The 23,041-nt window shown below is 33.7% G+C and overlaps 1 pseudogene; it reads left to right on the forward strand.

Annotated features, from left to right (window-relative positions):
* The first annotated feature begins 19,825 nt into the window (after positions 1-19,825).
* LOC120202211 lies at positions 19,826-20,676 on the forward strand (annotated as a pseudogene).
* The last annotated feature ends 2,365 nt before the right edge of the window (positions 20,677-23,041 follow it).

Below are 23,041 nucleotides of genomic sequence, written 5' to 3' on the forward strand. Positions count from 1 at the left end.
CTTCGTTTCAAACTCATAAACTCTGACTTTATACATCTTATACACTTGTCACTGATGCACTTATCCTTAAGTTCTTCTATACGTACTCATCACATCCTTAGATCTTTTTAACATTCTTATGATGACACCCTTCACCATATTCTATCTTATCCACATAATACTCTATATCATTTTTCCGATTTCAAACGATGAAAACTTTCTATCATTATTCAGATATGATTTCAGCTTTCTGAAATAAACTTTTGATCTTACTAGGCATTTCCTGAGGTGTCCGCTCTTCATCCTGCCTGGCCAGGGCAAGTGAATAGCTATCACAATCAGGAATATCACCTTTCACTTACTTCGAAATTATCACGATCGGATTTTCTACTGTATTAAACTATTCTTATTCTATTAGCAAGACAACATACTCCTTACACAATCAGATCAGAAATTTTTCAATCTATGTTGGCATGTACACCTTTTATGACACTTTGGACTTCGGTTTATGCCGAGAATCGGCTAAACCTTAGCTCTGATACCATTAAATGTAACACCCCCAACTCGTATCCGACCCGGATACGAGTCCGAAGTGTCACATTGACTTTTTAAACATGTATTCGTATAAAATAGTGGGTAATTTAAAAACTTTGATAACATTTAATTTATTTCAAAGCGTTTACAACAGATATCAGAGTTCATACCATTTATATCTTTAGACTACATGCCAACTACACTCTGTAAACAGTACATACATTTTCTGATCTGACATTTGGTAAGGAAAACTGACCTGTCTTGCTCCGCATTACTCTTTACTCTTCTCGAAACCTACGCGTGAAACAATCACACGCTAAGTCGAAGACTTAGTGAGGCATAACAACTTACAATGCACTTCTTAACATATATCAATACATGCATGTTCTGTTCTATCATGTTATACCAATTCCATGCATTCTTCGTATCATATAAAATCATATCAGATTAATTACAGTAAATACATACAGACACATAATTCATCATTAACAGTTTATCATGTAATCACATACTTTTATTGTTAACCTTTTCAATCAAACGCTATACACACACAACATCATATGGTTCACGTAACACATTTCAAACCACTTATAACCCATCGTATACATCACATTCAGTATGCTTGTTTAATCACTTTATTAGCCCATGTACACTAGTGAGAACTTAAGGTATGTGAGTACATTGAGGTTGTGCACACATATGCTGTCACCACAGCTCGATCAATGTCCCGAAGGACCAGTCCATAGATTCTGAAGAACCTAGGTAATCAGTCCATATGTCCCGAAGGACATAGGTAAACAGTCCGTATGTTCCGAAGAACATAGGTAATCAGTCCATATGTCCCGAAGAACATAGGTAAACAGTCCATATGTCCAGAAGAACATAGGTAAACCCTCGACCCTTGGCATGCCAACTATACCCCTAGCTCTCATATCACATAACATGGGCATTATCATTTATAACAGTTCACATTACTTATTCATATTCTTTCTCTATAACCACTTATCCTTTCTTTTCAGTCACGTATCACATGTACGTGTAATCATTGATCTCATAACATATACTTGTTTTCACATATATATTTCATATCATTTCACATATACACTTTCATATCACATGCCATATAAGCTCATAGCTTCTTTCACATTCTCATAGGATCACATAGTTCATATCTTATACTTTGTTTTCTCATGTTCACATATATCATGTCATATGGCTCATATTTTTCTCATGCAGTCCATAGTTCAGTTTCACATATGTTCATATATATACATTACATAGCACATACTTCTCATAACATTACATTCAAAAGCATGTTAACACATATAATCATGCATACATACAATTCATGTCATTCATATACGTATAATCATATTTCATGCATTCTAACAGAGGAAATAGACTTGTCGCAAGTCTTGTTCCATTTAGCACCATAAACTAATTAATATGCACTCACCTGGCCTCACTAGTCAATTCAAATCTCTTATCTTTCCCCTTGATCAATCTTACTTGCCAAACGTTCCGGAATTCTTTATGCGTAGAATCTACATAAATGTACATTTCGAGGTAATCATTAGATACCTACACCTTGTAATTGGATACTAGCAACTTAAACGAACTTATTAAACCAATATTCGCATTTTCCTTTAGGGGGAATCGGTTCCCTACCATGGGGGTATCGATTCCCTCAAGACATTCTGGAATTCTGTCGTTTGAAGGGGTATCGGTTCCCCTTGAATGGGTACCGATTCCCCTTGCCCAGAAATCATATTTTCAACCCGAAAATTACTTCATTTCCACTCAAACCCTTCATATATCATCCCCTTTTCATTCTTAACTCTAGTATACATACTTAAACCAATCTATATTCATTTATTTCATCTTAAACCTCAAAATCCTATCTTCCATATGAGATTCAAAAATCATACCAAATTTTCAATGTGTTCTAATTCCAATTCTAACACTCCAAATCTCTTAATTTAACCATTGACAAGTCAAATTTAACTTCAAATTCTACTTATCAATTCTTTTCCAAAGTTTCATATAAAAACTCCAAATCTTTAATCTCTCTTAACCCCTCCATCATTTGTTTTTAAGATGATTTAAGCTTTCCTTAAGCTTAGTTATCACCTAATAATCAAAACCCAACCTTAAAATCAACAATTCATTTACAAACAAAGAACTTACCTTTTGAAGCTAGCCCCACGTGAAGAAGAGAAATCAAGAAGAAGAAAGTTTCCAGATAGCTCTCTTCCCACGTGTATATAATTCCTTAAATGATCAAATGACCATTTTACCCTTTATTTCCTTTAACAATTACAAAATAACCTTCATCATATGCATCCAATAATCATAGAACTATTTCATTCTTCTATTTTAGTCATCAAATTATGAAACTTTACGATTTGATCACTAACCCGGTATTGAGGATGTTACAACCAGAAACAGTTGTTGATTATAACGGTATTGCTCAGATTAATGAAGAATATGAGGAGTTTGTTGCACAAGACAGTGCACTTGCCTCATGGCTTTTTTTCCACCATCAGTGCCCTTATTCTTCCTCAATTTGTTGGTGCTAAATCTGCCTCAGCCGTTTGGAACACTATATTGCAATTCTTCTTTGCGCATTCAACGACTGTTGTCATGAGCCTTCATTAGAAATTGCAATCCTTGAAGAAAGGTGGTGACACTATGAGAGTCTATCTTACACGTGTTAAAGAAGTCTGCGATGCCTTGGAATCTTGTGGTAGCCCGGTTTCTTCTGTCGAACGTATTGCTAGCATATTAAAAGGATCGCAAGTATCAGTCCTTTGTAGCTGTTATAACCACCATGAAAGAAACTAGCTCTAACAGACGTTGTTAATCCTAACAGACCATAACCGTTTCATAATAGCTTAGCAACTCTGCCTTCTACAAGACGCAAGCTCCACGTGCTATAAGCAACTACCTCTACTCAATGATTTATTGCATGTACCTCAAATCACTAAGAACCTTCTTTGGGTCTCGAAGCTTGTTAGGGACAATGACGTGTTCTTTGAATTTCATGCTAATAGGTGTTGTGTCTGTGATGATAAGACTGGTTGTTTGTTGCTTCAAGGTGAAGAGAGTGGTGGTCTTTATTCTTTTGCAATTAATAGCAATGCTCTTGTGGTTCATAAGGCTGAGGTGCATGCTGCATCCATGAAATATTCCATCAATGAGCTTTGGCACAGGCGTCTTGGACATCCAGCATCTTCTATCTTAGCTAGTTTGTATAATTACCTTGGTATCAAATTTAAGTTTGATGTAAACAAAGCATGTACTGCCTGTTATATGGGCAAGAGCCATAAATTGCCGTTTGGTGAATCAAATATTGTTTTTTCTTCTCCATTTGAACTTGTATTCACTGACTTGTGGGGGCCTCCTCATATTTCTTCTAATGGCTTTTGATATTTTGTCTCATTTATTGATGCATTTACTAGACATACTTGGCTCTATCTCTTGAAAAGTAAAGATGAGGCTGTTGTAGCCTTTAGTTTGTTTCAAAAGCTTATCAATAGACAGTTTGGTTACTCGATCAAGGCTGTTCAAAGCGACTGGGGAGGGGAGTTTTGCAGCATGTCTCCTCTCTTGGCCAAGCAAGGCATTGCTCATCAGTTGAGCTGTCCACACACCTCTGAGAAAAATGGTGTAGTTGAACGAACATATTGCCGTATTGTGGAGCTTGCACTCGTCTTACTTGCTTAAGATGCCATGCCAATCAAGTATTGGTCTTATACAATTGTATCTGTAGTATATTTGATCAACAGATTACCTACTAAGGTCCTTCATGGGATGTCACCCTTTGAAAAGCTCATGCATAGGAAGCCAGATTATAAGATGATGAAAGTATTTGGTTGTCAATGTTTTCCTTACTTGAGACCCTTTCAGAATCATAAGCTTATGTTTCGATCACGAGCATGTGTGTATCTTGGTGTCAGCCCACAACATAAGGGCTATCAATGTCTGGCCCCAGATGGTCGAGTATACACTTCTCGTCATGTGGTTTTTAACGAATTTGTTTTTCCTTTTTCAGGTGCTGACAATGATAATGCTCGTACCTTGAATGCACCTTCCACCTTGACACCATATCTAAGTATAGTGGCTGATCCTAGGTAGCCTTTGTTCCAGTCCACGCATGAACAAGTTTCTCAATCATTATCAAATGGTGCAAGGAATGGTGCTGAAATATCAGTGCCCTTGGAGTCTTAGAGTAGTGTAGCCTCTCCTGTTTTGCAGCAATATGATAATTCATCTTCACCTTGTTCTGCAAATGGTGATTCTGGTCTGGTTTCTAACCATGACAATGAGGTCAATACTGAATTAAAATCAGTACCTGAAGTCATTGTGCTTGCTTCTGATGGTGTGCCTTGTGCACTTCAGCGAACTCATCACATGATGACTCGCAGTCGATGTGGTGTGTTCAAACTGAAAGCATATTCTGCTACATATGAAGATGATGTCCCAACATCAATACATTAAGCATTTCAGATGGAACACTAGAAACAAGCAGTCTGTGATGAGTATGATGCCCTATTGAGAAACAATACTTGTACTTTAGCTACCTTGCTAGAGGATCGAACTGTTGTTAGGTGCAAAAGGTTGTTCAAGGTAAAACGCAATCCAGACGGTTCAGTGCAGCGTTATATGGCACGTTTAGTAGCCAAGGGTTTCTCACGAATACCTGGTTATGATTTCAAAGAAACATTTAGCCCTGTAAATAAAACATTTACGGCATGTTTCTTCCAACAGTGCCTTATAAGTTACACATATAGCAGTGTTTTGACCAAGGGCTTCTCACAATCTTTTATAAATGGTTCATGAAATTAGTTTTTCTCGAGGATTAAGTACTTGTTGAATTTAATTTGATTGACTCTCTTTCTTCCAACAGCCGAACGCACATCAGAACTCCTGTCAAAGGGCATGCATGTAAGCATCTCCAGGTGAGTCTTTCTTGAGGTATTTTTTTATTAATAAAGTTGTGGAACTTGAAGTTTTACAACAGTTTGCCTGAGTTAATAGCTCACTATATCTTGAATTCCTTATGGCGAATTTTGATCCTCTTAAACCTTCATCACTGAATCTTGCTTTCATTTCGAAAAGCCTGACTAAAAATATATACTTCAAGTAACAGTTTCTTACTTGCCTAGTCGTGTTGCAATTCTCATGGTAGTCTGGTTCCTCTTGTTCCTGATGTTTATAAAATTTCTTTGATTTGGTGTAGTGCTTTGATTTCAATAACTATGTTGACATAAATTCTAGAAGACCACCCTGGCGCTGCCCTCATTGCAATCAACATGTTATGTGTGACTTGTGCAATTTTATATTAAAACAAGCAGGGGAGAAAGTATACACTAACTAACTATATACCAACTCTTAGTTTCAGAATTGGTTTATGTAAACCTTGCTTGTCAGTGATTTTTTATTGTGGATGAAAGTTACTTATATTGAACTGATTTTTAATTAAAACTGAAATGATTATAGCTCTTATTGTTGGTTGTTTGTATATAACTTTGCACATGTGACCAAGGGAAGTGTTAGAATGTTTTGATTGTGGGGTCAATTTGTTAATGTTAGTCCTGTACTGATGTTAGATAATCATTTGTGTTTGTGAATTCAGGATTTTTAAAGCTCCAAATCAGTTAATACTATATTTATGGACCCTTTGTTACCACTTGTCTACTATTTTTTTCTTGAAAGGTTGATTCTTAGAGAGTTTTAGTGAACATTACCCAGGTTTGTTTCTTTGAACCTCGTTTCTTTGAATGGTAAAATTGTAAAATTTAATTCATGATTTGATCTAAATTTTAAATATACTTATATGATTTTTTAGTAGGTTGATTATAATTGTTCGAGACGTCCAAATAATCAAAAAGACTCTTAGATGATTAGAATCGATCCTAATTAACCAACTCACCATGGCATGGATAAATGGACGTTATATCTTCATAACTTGTTGTTAGGTTATTTTATTATTTGTATTTAAATCTCTCCACAATTAAAGATAAGAATATTTTAATTATCAATATAAAGATTTAGTAATTTTTAGATTGATTAGCTCATACAGTACAAATGATTGTATAGAGTTCTAATAAAAGAATGAAAGTCAAAACTATTGTTTAGGAAAAGGAAAGGTGAGTAATTGTCGGGGTTGAAAGGTTTGATCGAAAAATGTTTAGGTCAGGGTGACTCTCCCAATTTAGGGTCAGAGTATATCTAAGACCTAATTGGAATTTATTCTAGAATTTACAGATTATCCACAAAGAAAGATGGTGATAGAATTCAATGTAATGCTTCTGTTTAGGTTCTAAATTTATCTATAATATTAGCAATTAACATTTGAATTTGAAACTCCAGAAATAAGAAATGGATAAGAGTTGGATGGTTTTGTCAAGGGTAAGCGTCGAATATCGAAATGGAGTCAAAAATTTTCTAAATTTAGCTTTTCTGAATACAAGCCAAGAGAATATGATTCTTTTCCCTTGTAAGAATTGTGTTAACATTAACTGGCACATTCGTGAAGTTGTGTACGAGCATCTAGTTATTTTTGGATTTATTCGGAGTATAGAAAATGGATCTTTCATGGAGAGTTTGTATCAGATAGATCTGCTTCCACGAGTTATTTGACTTATCATGCTCCTTCTCACCATCCAACTTTTAGAGAAGATGAGATGGAAGGGATGTTACGAGATGCATTTAATATGTACACTCATCAGCCGTATGTTACAGAAAATTATTGTCAGAATGATGTTAATGATTTCATTGAGATGGGAAGAATTGGAATTGCTGAAGAGCCAAATGGAGAAGCAGCAAAGTTTTACAAGTTGCTGAATGAAATGAATGAACAACTTTATGAGGGATCAAAGTTTTCAAAGCTTTCTTTCTGCATTCGTCTTTCCACTTAAAATGCTTGGGAGGGTGGACTGTAACTCCTTTACGCAATTGTTGGAGTTACTAGGAGAAGTGTTTTCTTTTGCAAAAATCCCTCAATCATGCAAAGATATGAAGAAAATGATAAAAGATTTGGGTCTTGGATATGACAAAATTCATAGTTGTCCGAATGATTGTATGTTGTATTGGGGTGATCGAAAAAATCAGGACTCTTGCCATGTATGTGAAAAATCTTGATGGATGATTAGGGAGGAAAAAATGTTACTGAGGATGAAGCTCAAGAACGATCAAGAAAGAAACCGATTAAGATTCTACGATATTTTCCTCTCATACCTAGGCTACAAAGATTGTTTATCACCTCCAAGACTGCTGAGTCTATGAGGTGGCATCATGATGGCAGAACCGATGATGGATTATTACGGCATCCAACGGATTCTTTAGCTTGGAAGTCATTTGACAACAAGTATCTAAGTTTTGCGAGAGATCCTCGAAAAGTCAGGCTCGGTCTTGCAACTGATGGGTTTAATCCATTCAAAATCAAGAGTACTTCGTATAGTACTTGGCATGTTGTACTTGTTCCATACAATTTGCCTCCCTGGATTTGCATGAAACAATCATCTTTCATCTTATCCATGATAATCCCCGGCGAGAAAGGCCCTGGAAATGATATTTATATTTACATGCAGCCGCTAATTGCAGAGTTGAAATAGTTATGGGAAGGGGTCGAAGCGTACGATGTGTTGACGAATGAGAACTTTAATTTACGCACGACTTTATTACGGACAATTAATGATTTTCCTACGTATGCAAATTTATCGGGTTGGAGTAGCAAAGGTCGTTACGCTTGTCCTTGTTGTGCTGTAGAAACATGTTCGAAGTGGTTGGGTAATGGAAAGAAGTTCTCTTATATGGGACATCGTAGGTGGTTACCTGATAATCATAGATTTAGAAGTCAAAAGAATATGTTTGATGGTGATGAAGAGTTTCGAAATTCTCCTGACCAAACAACCGGCTCTCAAATATTCAGAATGTTGAAAAATATCAATTTTACTTATGGAAAGATGAATCAACCAAGTAGTGCACGATCAAAGAAAAAGGCAAAGCAAGTCAATGAAGAGGTTGAAGTTGACGAACAAACTGATGATGAGTCTGATGAAGAGGATGATCCAAACAAGGTAGACTTGTGGAAAAAGAGAAGTATATTTTTCGAGTTGCCTTATTGTAAAAAAAAGATTTTGAGACATAATCTTGATGTAATGCATATTGAGAAGAATATTTGTGAGAATATTATCGGGACCATTCTGAATGATGGCAGAAAATCTAAAGAGAATCTTAAGAGTCGACTTGACTTAGTGGATATAGGAATTCGACATGATCTTCATCCGCAATTACGTCCAAATGGAAGAAATTTCTTGTCGCCTTCTATTTTTTCTCTTTCTAAGAAAGAAAAAGAAGTGTTTTGCACGGTGTTGAAGGATATAAAAGTCCCATATGGGTATGCATCAAACATTTCTCGATGTGTCAGTGTTAAAGATCGAAGATTTTATGGTTTAAAGTCACATGATTATCACATATTAATGCAATATTGACTGCCAGTAGCTGTTCGCGGTTGCATGCCGAGTAAGGTGACGTCTTGTATCATTGAACTTTCTAATATAATGAAAGCCATCTGTGGAAAAGTTCTAATGGTTGAAGAACTTGATAAACTACAAGATCGAGACGCCTTGACTTTATGCAACTTGGAGAAGATATTTCCACCTTCATTCTTCACAATTATGGTGTATCTGCTAATTCCTCTTCCTTACGAAGCAAGAGTTGGTGGTCCAATTTTCTATCGATGGATGTACCCTATAGAGATGTGTTATTTGAATTACATGTTTCAAATTACTACTGATTATACCTCTCACTCAAATGTATTTACATAATATGTTGTTTTGTGTATAGGTTCTTGCGCAAGTTGAAGTTTTATTGTCATAATAAGCGTTATCCAGAAGGATCAATTGCTGAAGGGTATTTGGCAGAGGAATGTATGACATTTTGATCCAGATATTTGGAAGATGTTGAAACAAGATGGAATAGACCAAATCGAAATGATGTGTTAAGTACTGATGACTTACCTCAACATTATTTCTTTGGAAGTTATGGTCAACCATTAGGGAAAGTTGAAATTGCACACTTAGATGACACGTCTTGGGTACAAGCACACTGATATGTTCTTTTCCATCACGATTCAATAGATCCCTTTCGCACGTAAGTCTTTCGGACCTAATCCTAATGAAATCTCTTTATCTTTTATATTTATCAATTTTTAACGACATAATATTCTTTATAGTGGGTTTAAAGAAGTATTAAGATCTCGAGCACGCTCCCGAAGATTAAATCAACGAGAGCTACATAAGTTATTCATAGAAACTTTTCATGAATGGTTAGGCCAGACGGTAAGAAACTAAATCTTACGGAACACTTATAAATTATATACGTCTTACTTTCTGTATCGACTTCAATGCAAATTAATTCACCATTCATGTGTAATAGGTTTGGAGTGGGAGAGAAGTTAGTGAAGAAGTTAAATGGCTTTTTCAAGGTCCGAATAGAATAGTTAAAAGATATAATGTCTTCCTCATTAATGGGTTCAGGTTCCACACGAAATCTCGTGAAAGATTAAGAATGACACAAAATTGTGGAGTCGTAGTTACTTCGTCAACTACAAGTTATGCTACTGTAAGGGACAATAATCCGCAGGAGGGAGAGGTCGATTATTATGGAAATCTTACAGACATTATTGAGTTAGATTATTATGGAAAACGAAAGGTTATGCTGTTTCGGTTTGACTGGGTTGATGTAAACAGATGTATAAAAAGAGATAAATTCGGGTTTACAATGGTGAATTTCTCTCGATTAATTCACACGGATCAACGTTTGATGGATGAACCATATGTATTTTCTTCTCAAGTGAAACAAGTATTTTATTGTCACGATCCAATGGATGACGATTGGTATGTTGTGCTTCGAAATACTCCCAGACACTTGATAGACATCGGGGATGGAAGTAGAGATGACATTGAAACAAGATCATAAAGTTTACATGTACTACCACAAAACTTAGATGAAACTATCAGTAATACAACACAATTTCAATGGGTTCGGGAGGACGTTGAGGAAGATATTTATGACAACTGACATTATATAAGACTTTTGTATGATTTTATATCTTCATTTATTTATTTATAATGTTATAACCTTTAACATATTGTCTTTCAATATATTCATTAATTAATTCATTTTTATTACTCATATTTGTTTATTATAAATATCATGCCGAGGAGAAAAATAAATGATTTGCGGGTTGTTCGAGCTTCTGAAGACCATGAAGAAAGAAATAACGAGGAATTGAATGCATCTGAGTCTTCCGAAGTTCCGGAAACTGTTGAAGAAGACGTGGAAATTCAAAGTAATCTTCTAAACATTATTTACTACTTTGTTCATTTTCAAAACTGACATTTAATAATTTTTTATATAGTTGAAAATGCTGGAACGCGCAAGACTCGAGGACATAGAACTTTGAAGGAATTATACCAACTTCCTCCTGGGCATCGTGTCAAAGTTTCAAGAAACGATGACGGTCAACCTATTGGCCCAGAATCACGTCTTCTAGCAGGTTACTTAGTCATAGTTGGACGTAATGCGAATCTGTTACTCATCAATTACGAGTCATGGCGCGAAATGCCTAATAATAACCAAAATCAAGTGTTGGATTTTTTTAAGGTAATAATGTCATTATAATACATACTCTATAGAAGTTCAATACTAATTTATACTTGCGGTGCACACTTATTTGTTGTATAGGAGAAATTTTCTTTAGAGGTCTCTGACGATTATGTGAAGCAAATGTTAGGGAAGAGATGGAGGGATCACAAGAGCTCCTTAAAGAAAAAATACTTCAAGAATGATCTCAGCCTTGAAGAGAAGTTGCAAACAGTCCCACCAGGAATGCTCAGGTACCAATGGTAAGATGCAGTCAGATTTTGGAGTTCATAAAAAGAACAGGTATGATGTATTTTTCAGAAATAATTGCAACGAATTGTAAATCATCATTAAAAGTGGTTGTTTAACATTGTAGGACCGAGAGCATATTGGTGTTGCTAGCAGGCAACAACAAACGTTTACGCAAACGGCTGGATCGAAGAGTTTTTCTTGTATAGCTCATGAGGAGGTATTATAGATTATTGAAATAGTTTTTTGTATTCCATGTACATACTAACTCATAGTAATTATATTATGGTACATTGTAGGAAAATACATCCGGTTCTAAAGTTGGTCGAATCCAACTCTTCGACATGACAGATACGAATAAAGATGACACTCCTATAACTGCTGACGCTGTAGAAATTATAGTACATTTTTTGGGTAGATGTTTTAAATTTACCTGACTTTATTTATATTTGTACTATGACATTTTTTATTTTAATTAATTATTCACTTTATTAGGAAAAATTGAGGGAGAAAAAGGTGGAGTATCATGTTACTGCTTCGAGTTAAGGTATTGTTAATGGTGATTACATTGAAAACCAAGCTATTAATGACGTTTTGGGTCCTGAAAGATATGGTCGGGTGCGCTGTCAAGGATCATTCGTTACTCCCACCAAATATTTTGGATCTAGTTCATCACAGTACATGTCATCACAGTCTCGATCTTCCCACCAAGAAGTTTGTCGTTTAAAAGAAAAGTTGGCTGAGATGGATCAACAAATGGCTAACTTGAAAGCGAAAAATGAAGCAAGGGAAACAGAGATAGCAGCAGCAGAAGCAGCCAGAGCAGCAGTGGAAGCAGAGAAAGAAGCAGCGACAGCACAGAGAGAAGCAGTGGCAGCACAGAGAGAAGCAACATATGAGCAGAGATGTGAAGAATTTGAAAAACGACTCAATGATATGATGATGATGATTCAAAAATCGCAACCTCAGAATCCACCATCGTAGTCTCATTTATGTTATGAGCATTCTATTGAACCTTGTTTAACTAAACTTATATTACATTAATGAAAACTTTTATTTATTATATTGGATTTGATGTTGTTTGTTATGGATATAGAGTTTGATGTTATTATTGTTTTGTTTGTTGGATAATGGAACAGGTTGAAAAAATAGTTTTGGGGTAATCAAGAATAATTTTTAGGACTGTTAAATTCTATGTTATTTAGCGGCGTTTGTAACAAAAAATGCCGCAATATACCATACATTTAGTGGCATTTTTATCTTAGAAACGCCGCTATATACAGACCTTTACCGGCGTTTTTAGCAAAAACGCCGTAAAACATCAATGCCTACTGCAGCGTTTGTGAGAAAAACGCCACAAAACATCAACACCTACTACGACGTTTGTGGGAAAACACCGCAAAACATCAACACCTACTGCGACATTTTAGAGAAAATCGTCGCTAAACATCAACACCTATTGTGGCGTTTTTATGACAAGCGCTGCGAAATATCAACACCTATTGCGGCGTTTTTCTGATAAACGCCGCTAAATATCAACACCTATTGCGGCATTTTTTTAACAAAAAACGCCGCGATCTTTAGCGGTGCTATTTTCAACGACGGTTTTCGCAGCATTTGTCTTAATGCCGTATGTGTATTTAGCGGTGCTTATAAACGCCGCTAAAGGTAAAAAAATGCCGTAAAAAGTCTGTTTTACTGTAGTGGGATTTGCTCGAAGATGTTTACATGCAGCAACTTCCAGGATTTGAGAAAATGAATGAGCATGGTAAGCCATTTGTATGCAAACTTCAGAAGGCGTTATATGGGCTTCGACAGGCACCCATGAATTGGCATGTGAAGTTGAAACAAAATCTACTTCAAATGAATTTTATGGTTTCTCGTGCTGACCCCTCTTTATTTCATAAGCGTTCACCTCAAGGATTCATTTACATACTTGAGTATGTAGATGATATTGTTATTACAGGACATTCATTACTTGATGTGGAAGAAGTCGTGGCTTTGCTCAAGGGAAGGTTCTCGCTGAAAGGCCTAGGGTAGTTAAAATACTTCTTGGGAATAGAGGTAAAACGTTCTGGTAAGGATGTTATCTTGAGTCAGAAGAAATTTGTTAAGGAGCTCTTAGAGAGAACTGGTATGGAAAATGTTGTTGGTTGTAGTACACCGATGGTTATGTCCTCTAAGCTCTCACGTGAGGTGGGTGAGTTAATTCGTAATGCAACTGAATATCGCAGTATCGTTGGCTCACTACTTTATGTTTGCCATGCGAGACCTGACATCTCCTTCAACGTTGGACAGGTTTCTCAGTTTATGAACTCTCCCAGAGATTCACATTTTATAGCAGTTAAAAGTATACTTAGATACTTGGCTGTTACCTTGGATTTTGGACTAGTTTTTTCTCCTTCTATGCGGCCAGTTTAGATGTGGTTGCTTTTTTTTATGCAAATAGGGGCTTCAATATTGATGATCGATGATCTATTTCGGGGTATGGGGTGTTTTTAGGGCCATGTTTAATTACATGGTCATCGAAGAAACAAAAAACAGTCTCTCGATCCACTATGGAAGTTGAATACAAGAGTGTTGCAGATGCCACTGCAGATGTAACATGGCTCACTACACTTTTGGATGATCTTGGTGTTCAGCAAAATTGTACACCCATTATATGGTGTGATAACACAAGCACAGTGGCCATGAGTGCTAATCCGATGTACCATGCTCAATCGAAGCACGTTGAACTCGACATACATTTTGTACGAGAAAAAGTGGCAGCTGACCAACTTTGTGTTAACTACGTGCCTGCCATACACCAGGCAGCTGATGGCTTCACAAAGCCTTTGTCTAAGGCCACATTTGAAGAGTTCAGAGCTAAAATTTGTGTGCATCAATGTTAAACAACAGAAGGAAAAAAGTAGGGAGAATATTAGAGGTAGTTGCTTATAGCACGTGGAGCTTACGTCTTGTAGAAGGCAGAGTTGCTGAACTATTAGTGTTAGTTGTTGAGCTGTTATGAAACGGTTATGGTTTGTTAGGATTAACATCTGTTAGAGATAGTTTTTTTGAATACTTTGGCTGTATATAAGCATGATGTATGTGTGTAGTTAAGGCATCAATAAAACTCTATATCGTTGGTGTAAGTAATCCAATAGAGGAAAAGTAGTAATATTGGAAGAAAATGTATTTCGAGTGTGCTTCCTACGAAAAAATGGTTGCCGAGTACACAATTTTATTCTCAATTTCTTTGGATGATAACCACTTTGTGCTGGAAAAATATTACTAGTTGACATATACTATACATTTGTTTTCAAATGATGAGTATCCTTGCAATATCTTTTCTAAGTTGTTTGGATTGAATGGATATTAGATTTCCAAAATAAAACTGAAAGAATTAAAAAAGGACATGTAAGATGAAACTTCCTTAAGGCGACTTGACCAACTTCTACTTCTGGGGTGTTCCTTGTTCAAACAAATATTCAAGATGCAATGGGATTAGTCAAACTAATACCCTTAAAAGCCGATTAAACAATTCAGTTGTGAGTCTAGTCTTGGGATCCCATTGCCACGAAACACCCCAAATTGAGCAAACCATTCTTGTGAGCTTTTACATGAAAGTGCTTATGAGAGCAATGATCTCATCCCCTTTTTACCCATGCTGACTATATCTAGTATTCATGACTCAGGCTAATTCCGTAAGTTACACTATAAAGTATGAACAGTTTGAATTCCGTGAAACTTTCTGCTGGCCTTAGTCTCTTGTTTTGTGCAAATCCTATAGGCCATTGGGATAACGCCATGTCTACGTGGAATTAGATATTCATCTTACTTTATAAATATAACTTGCTATATTTGTTTTCATGGCTAATCCTATTCATAATACAATATTTATATTTGTGAGCTGGGATGGTGCCTATTGACCAAGATGTAAGACCAAAACATGATCACATTTTTAATAGGACATCCTAACGTTTCAAACTTAATTACTTTATTTCCAGATTAATTAGAAACTTAGAGCATAATAATACAAATATTAATAAAAAAATCTTATGATTTTATCGGACTAATTGTAGATAGTTTTTATTTGCAAATACCTCAAAATTTATTATATTTTCTCTTTATTATTTTTTTTATTAAACTAATTGATTACAAAGTAATATTTATTATAAATACTCTCAACTGCAGTTGTTAGTGTTCAAATTTGACTTCTAAAAAAATAACGATTTTTTTAATCACTTAAATAAATTAATTCGTGTTTTTTCGTTTATTACTCATTTTACGTAATTGAAGTCAAATACATTGTTTGAATCAATATATAATAAAAATCTAAAAACTTGATATTATTATAGTATTAAACCAAGTTTTGTTATGAGTCTTATCTCTGCCACGTACCTAATCACGGCCAAACTCGTACGTTAACCTAAACCCATGCCAACACACTTCATAGCCACTAGAATTATCGACTCCTTTGCTGTGTCCACGTGGCGACATGGCGGCGACTCCCAATAAATGGACGGCTTCGATGCGGGATCTTATTCAACACGAAAGATGAATATGATCGTATTCAACACGTGAGAGTAGTTTAAAGGGAGAACCCCCGAAATTTTTCCACGTGTAGGCCACCCAGAATAATAGCGCGTTGGTGCTGTATTGCTTGTCTGTTTCGGGCTCTGTTAAGCTACTGTTTCTTCCACTCTCTCCTACTACTGCACTCTCCTTACTTGGAACTCAACTCGTCGATGATTTTCCATAAAAGTACCCTTAATACTTTCATCTTTAACAAAACAATCCCTCCATTTTTTTAGTTATTAAAAAGGAGAAAATGTAACATTTACTTAATAAAATAGGTTTTTTAATTAAAAATTCAGTTAAAACACATTGTTTTTGGTATAAATATTAACAGTATTAATGATTGAGCTATAAATTTCGAATAAAATAATATATTTTTTATTTTCAAGTAATAAATTAAAATTTAAACTTAACCAAAGTTTAAAGAAAATTCAAATTGGTTCCTCAATTTTTGTTGGGTGCAATTTGATCTACGACTTTTATTTGATCTATAATTTAGCCGCTAATCTGGGGTTAATAATGTACTTAGGCTCCTGACCTTTTTAATATAAATTTGTCCTTAGCTATTTTTTATTAAATCAAATTTTAAATATAAATCTTAACATATTTATATTTTTAATCAATAGATAAAAAATATTAACCATTATTTTAAAACTATATAAAAATAGCCATGGACCAAATTGCAACTCAATGTTAAAGTCATCAGGTAAATTACACCGAAAAGAACATAGAAATTGAGGTGGCGTTTGGTTCGCTAGAATGTTTCTGAGGGAATTGGAATCTGTGAAGGAATTGAAATCCAATTCTATATTATGTTTGGTTGACAGGAAATTGAATTGGAATCCAATTCCATATTATATTTTAGTTTGTTTTATAAATTACATGTAGTAATATATTATAAAAAATTAAAAAAATTAAATTTTAATTTTATTGATTGATTATTCATTTCAATAAATTATAAAAATCATGCTAATAAACATTATAAGTTAAAATCATCTCAATTAGGGATGGCCATGGGTCGGGTTGGGTCGAGTTTTTGGTCCACCCGACCCGAGAACAAGGGAACATCCATCCGAGACCCGACCCGAACAAAATAAAGTTTCACCCGACCCGACCCGACCCGAAATAATAAAAAAAATATTTTTATTCAATAAAAAACAGTGACTGAATTGGAAAAATATATATATAGAGAGAGGGGTATTATTATAATTATTCCTAAATATATAAGGTAAAATTATATATTTTTTGGGTCGGGTCAGATATTTTTCTCCCTAAACCCGAACCTGACCCGACCTGAATATCACACTTAAAAAAAACCGACCCCACCCGACCCAAATAAAGTTTCACCCAACTCGACCCGAATATATGAATTAGAAATCCGACCCCACCCGACCCGAAATAATAATAAAAAATATTTGTATTCAATAAAAACAATGACTTAATTGAAAAAAAAGTATATATAGAGGAGAATTATTGTAATTATTTCTAAATATATAAGGTAAAATTATATATATTTTTGGGTCGGGTATTTTTTCACCCTAAACCCGGACTCGATCCGACCCGAATATCACACTTAAAAAAACCGACCTGATCTGACCAAAATAAAGTTTCACCCGACACGACCCGAATATATGAATTAGAAACCCGACCCGACCCGAAATAATAAAAAAATATTTTTATTCAATATATAAATAAGTTACCAAAAGATTGATGAGGGTAGTATGATCAAATTTTAATTCCCTCCAACAAGGGAATTGAATTTCATCATATAATGAATAGAATTCACTTTTCCTCATTTGATTAAAAGTTGAAGTCATGAAAGATTCAAATTCTCTTAAAAAATTTGATGGAATATATAAAAATTTAAACCAAATATAAGAAAATAATAAAATTAAATTCTAATTTTTTTCTAATTTTAAAGAATTCACGCCAACCAAACACTATCTGAATGTTAAAGTAAGGGACGGAAAAGTACATATCATTGAAAGTTAAAAAGGAGTAATAGTGGAAGAGAAAAGGGCAGATTATTCTAGAAAACAAGGAAGATAATGATGGGGAGTAGAATTGTTTCAGTTGCACACGTGGCCAATAATGGATGTTTATTGGGAATAAGCTGATATCTTTCTTTCCTATAGAGGCTAGGTATCAAGAAATGATGACGTCCGATAATTTTAATATATGATTAAAAAAATATTATCGATTTTATTATTATTTAAATAATAAAATTAATAAAAAAATATTATTATTTTTATTAATTTTATTATTATTAGATGTTTTATCGATTTTGTTAATAAAAATCAATAAACATTATTAGTTTTGTTATTTTTTTATTAATTTTATTATTATTAAACATTTTACTGAATATATTAAAAAATTAATCTTTTAAATAAAAATAATATTGTTTTAAATAATTTTTTTATTAATTTTATTATTTAAATAATAATAAAACTGATAATATTTTTTTAATTATATATTAAAAATATCGCAGTGTGAACTTCCGACCATCGACGAAGTACCAAAAAATAGCACATTCTTACGACCAAAATAACGTTACAATCAACCAATTACGTATCAACACGTCATTGACTTTTTACATTTTTAATTTTTGTTTGGGCAGTAATTGCAGTAACTCTCCAAGATGGAGAATCATTTATGAGGTTAATTGTGAAATTTTATTTTTATAAACTTCATACGAAAAATATTGTTATTAATATATTTGTGTTTTTTTTTAAAATTAGATTCGTCATTGAAAAAATATATAATTTGAAAATTTATTTTTATATTAAAACCGAAAATAATCTATATTTAAAAGTCATAAAAATTGAATCCAAGTCTTTCTGGAAAAATCTCATGTCTTTTTAAAAGTATATTAACTTTTTACCTATTGTAAATAATATCTCTAATATTTGATTAAATAATTACTATAATTTATATTTTTTTTGAACATTTTGACCATTAATATTCATTTCAGGGCAAAAAAGAAATTTATGATGTTTGACTAAATAATCAATTTGACCTTTTTTTTTCTTTATGAGTATTTTAACCTAATGCTTCATTTTAGGGTAAATCATAATATTTTATTTTAGGGCAAAAAAAAATTTTAAAGTTTGTTGACTAACGATTTTAATCTATTAAGGGAATTTTTTTGCTTTAAAATGAAGTGTTGGGAGTAAAATATTCTAAAAAGAATACGAGTTAAAGTGACTATTTAATTAAATATTGGAGACATTTTTTACATTATGCCTTAATTTTTTAGAAGGTTGTGTGTCCAACTCTAAACCTTAAAAACATATTAAATTTTATTAGAATATCACATATTCAACTCTCATAATTTTAAAAAATTAATAGAATTAATGTTACATTAACAAAATGATCATAATATAATAAATTAATAGTATGATGAATGATATAGTATAATTAAAAGTTTAATAATTAATTTAGAACGAGATTATAGTTTGGAGATTTATATATAATATTTTAAATTTATATTTCAAAATTTAAAGATCAATCTAAAATAAGATCATAATTTGAGTATCTCTTGTACAATTAACTCCTTTTTTTATTAATATGCCAAATTGGATCAAAATTTGACCAAATGAGTGGTGGTGCACACGACCTAAAACCTGAAAAATTCAAGTGGCTTGGTTTTACCTTTTGTTAAAAAGGTGTAAATAGTAGCAGCATTGCATTGATTTGGAAGCAGTCTTTGGCGCCACCATAGACAGCTCATTTCCTCGTAGTTGATCGACTTTGCTCATTCCTTAGCTGCCACTTCTCCCTATATATATCCCCACCATTTTCACTCACTTTCTGCAACACATCTATGGCTCTAAAGCTCTGAATTTGCTACCATGGCTACTCCTTTCCCAACAAATATAACGACATCGATACTTGGAAGAAAGGCAAACGTTCTAAACGCCAACGCATCGACTCTTCTGTTGAACTTCAAGTCCAACCTACCACTGAAGAAGAGTACCTCGCTCTCTGTCTCATCATGCTCGCTCGTGGCCGCTCTCCCTCTTCGTCACCGCTCCGCCTCCGCCTACTGCAGCTCCTCCTCCGCCTTTGAACTTGTCGTACAAGTGTAGCGTTTGCAACAAGGGTTTTCCTTCTTATCAAGCTTTGGGCGGGCATAAAGCCAGCCACCGCAAGCCCTCCACCGATGCCGCTGCTACCACCAACGTCGATAATCCATCGACAACCGGCGCAATAACTAACGGTAGCGGTAGGCTTCACGAGTGTTCCATCTGCCACAAGAGTTTCCCTACAGGTCAAGCCTTGGGAGGCCACAAACGTTGCCACTACGAAGGCGGCAACAACAACAAGACCGGTAGTCCCAACGTCAGTGTCAGCGGTGTGACGACATCAGACGGCGGCGCGTTGAGCCAGAGCCACCGTGTACCCGACTTTGACTTTGACCTGAACTTACCCGCTTTGCCGGATTTCTCTGGTGAAAAAAGACGGAAGATTCAGTCAAAAGTACGGAGATGAAGAGGTTGAAAGTCCATTGCCGACAAAGAAACCACGCTTTTTCATCGCCAGAAAAGATAAACTGGATTCGCAAAAACATTTATCTTAGTTAATTAATTTATCCTGGGAGTATTTTTGATGAATTTGTTCATTGTTTACGAAGTATGATCATTGTAGTCAGAAGCAACCGATTCATGGTTCATTTATACACACAGACATTGAATTTTTCAACTTTTTATGAATTTATATGAATGAATATTACATTGAATTTTTCAACTTTTTTTTCCAGCAAAACAAAAGTATCTTTTTGTGTTACTCTTTATTATATAGGTTGGCCGCGTGAAAAGCAGGGAATAGCAGAGGGTAGGCGGTGGTGTTTTGGAAAGAAGCAGCAGCCCACGTTGAGGAAGATATGGTTACCGGTTGAGAGTCGAGAGAGACCCCATCTCCCATGTGCTTTAATGCACCATAAGCGGATCACAATGACGGGGATCATTTTAATACACTCTTCTTCGTGACACCCTCAACTAAATTTACTATTAATTAATTATAATTAATTAAAATTGTTGATAAAATAAATAGATTTTATAGAGATCACAAGCGGATTATCTATTATATTTTTAATGAAGAATAATGATAAGTGAGAGAATGAACATTGATAGATGTTTTTATATTGTAAAGGCTGATCATTATGAAGAAGGAAAAAAAAGGATGATTGGAAAATGTATAATCTCCTCTCTTCTTTTTTTTCTATTTTGTCAACGGACATTTATAATAATTTTTAGTACGATTGTCAATAGTAGTCATGATAGTTATTTTAGTTTGATGATAAGGTGAATTAATTAATCAAACCTTAAATTTCGTTAAAATAGATCATAAGAGTTTATCAAATGTTTTGTTTGTGCATGGAGCAATCAAATTCTTTATAAAGGAGTCAACCTAAAGTTTTCGATTAACAAAAAGAAGAAGATAGTTTTCAAAAATTATTTTTCGAAGATATAACAAAAATGATAGTAAGACCTAAAAAAATGATTTGTTTCCATTGGTTTATAACACTTAGAAAATGAAAAAGAAAGGTGATGGTGTTTCAATCTGTGTATCTTACAGTAATTTTCTTATTACTTTGTTCCCAGAAAACGCGGTTATCAAAAGGGTAAGTAAAGGAGTATTCCTGAAATGGGCAACACGGACACTGAAACATTGAAGCTACGTTACTTTGGGAGGTTTGTCGGTCCTTTTCCTCCTCTATGCTAAATAATTTAACAAATGCTTTCCAGTTGTTCATACGCCCTGTTGAGTGCTCTACGTTAAAATAGACTTTAACTTGAAAAAGTTTCCTACTCCAATCTCACATCAAGTTTGCCCAATCTAAGTGCAAATTCTAATGAATGTGATCGTTTTTTATTTTAAAATAAGAAAGTAAATTGATGCATGCATAAGGAAACTACTTGAACGACAAATTTAGGATGCCTTAACCGAGTTAATTAGGCATTATATAATCATTTTAATGTTTACTATATGGGTATATTTAGTTTACTTAAAATTTTATTATTATTTATTTATTTTATCTATGATATGAATGATTAAATTATCCAAATTCATTAGATTTTGATTTGATTTGTTCTTAAAGGGTTTTTATTTTATAGAAAATCGATTTCGAAGATCAAATAAATAATATTTTTGAAGAAAAGAATCATGATCGAGTTTAGGGTATCTATGTTGCTATAAAGTTTAAGTTTTTTTTTGTTTTGAATTCCTTTATGGGGTGTAAAGAGGTTTTCACCCCTTTAGTTATGACCTTTGAATGAGTCTAAAAAAAGATATTTACATCTTTCTTATTTATTTAACATATATCATACATGTGTAATTATTTGAATTTGAAATATCAAAAAAAAATAATACTCCATTTTATTACTGAGATCATTTAAGAGTTCAAATTTTTGTAGAAATTGTAAAATAAATTTAGAACTATGTTTATACGATTAATTAGACTTATAACTTGAATGCATCACAATTATACAATCATATTAGATATGAGAAATAATTAAAATATGAAATGATGTGAGAATAACAAAAATTAATCAAACTAGCTAAAATCTACATAAAATAGTATAAGTATCATATTTATATCCATGTTGTTTTTTTGCATTGAAAAATAATATAAATATATTATCTACTAATAGTTCATTTCATATAAATTTTGATACAATTTTTAGTACATGCAATGTTTTGTTATTTTGTGTTACTTCGTATATTTCATAGAAATTAGATTTAAAAATTTATAATTGCATTATATCGTGTCTTGATTCATCTCCTATTTTAAATACTTTTTAAATATTGATTCAATTTAAATAAATATGTATTTATAGTATGGTTGTATTTTTCATGTATTTAAAACACTACAATCTTTTATAAACTCTATATGTTAATAATGTATTGCATATAGATTTTAGCATATTTGTGTAATCATTCGATTTTTATATTATATCATATTTTAATTATCTTGAATTATTTTCATATGACTGCTTAATCTGTTTCACATTTTTTTTGCAGGCCCATTATCACCATTTCTATTCTTGTTTGTAACATAAGGGTT

The sequence above is a fragment of the Hibiscus syriacus genome, unplaced genomic scaffold (genome assembly GCF_006381635.1).
Source record: "Hibiscus syriacus cultivar Baekdansim isolate YM2019G1 unplaced genomic scaffold, ASM638163v2 tig00008289_pilon, whole genome shotgun sequence".
Classification (NCBI taxonomy): domain Eukaryota; kingdom Viridiplantae; phylum Streptophyta; class Magnoliopsida; order Malvales; family Malvaceae; genus Hibiscus; species Hibiscus syriacus.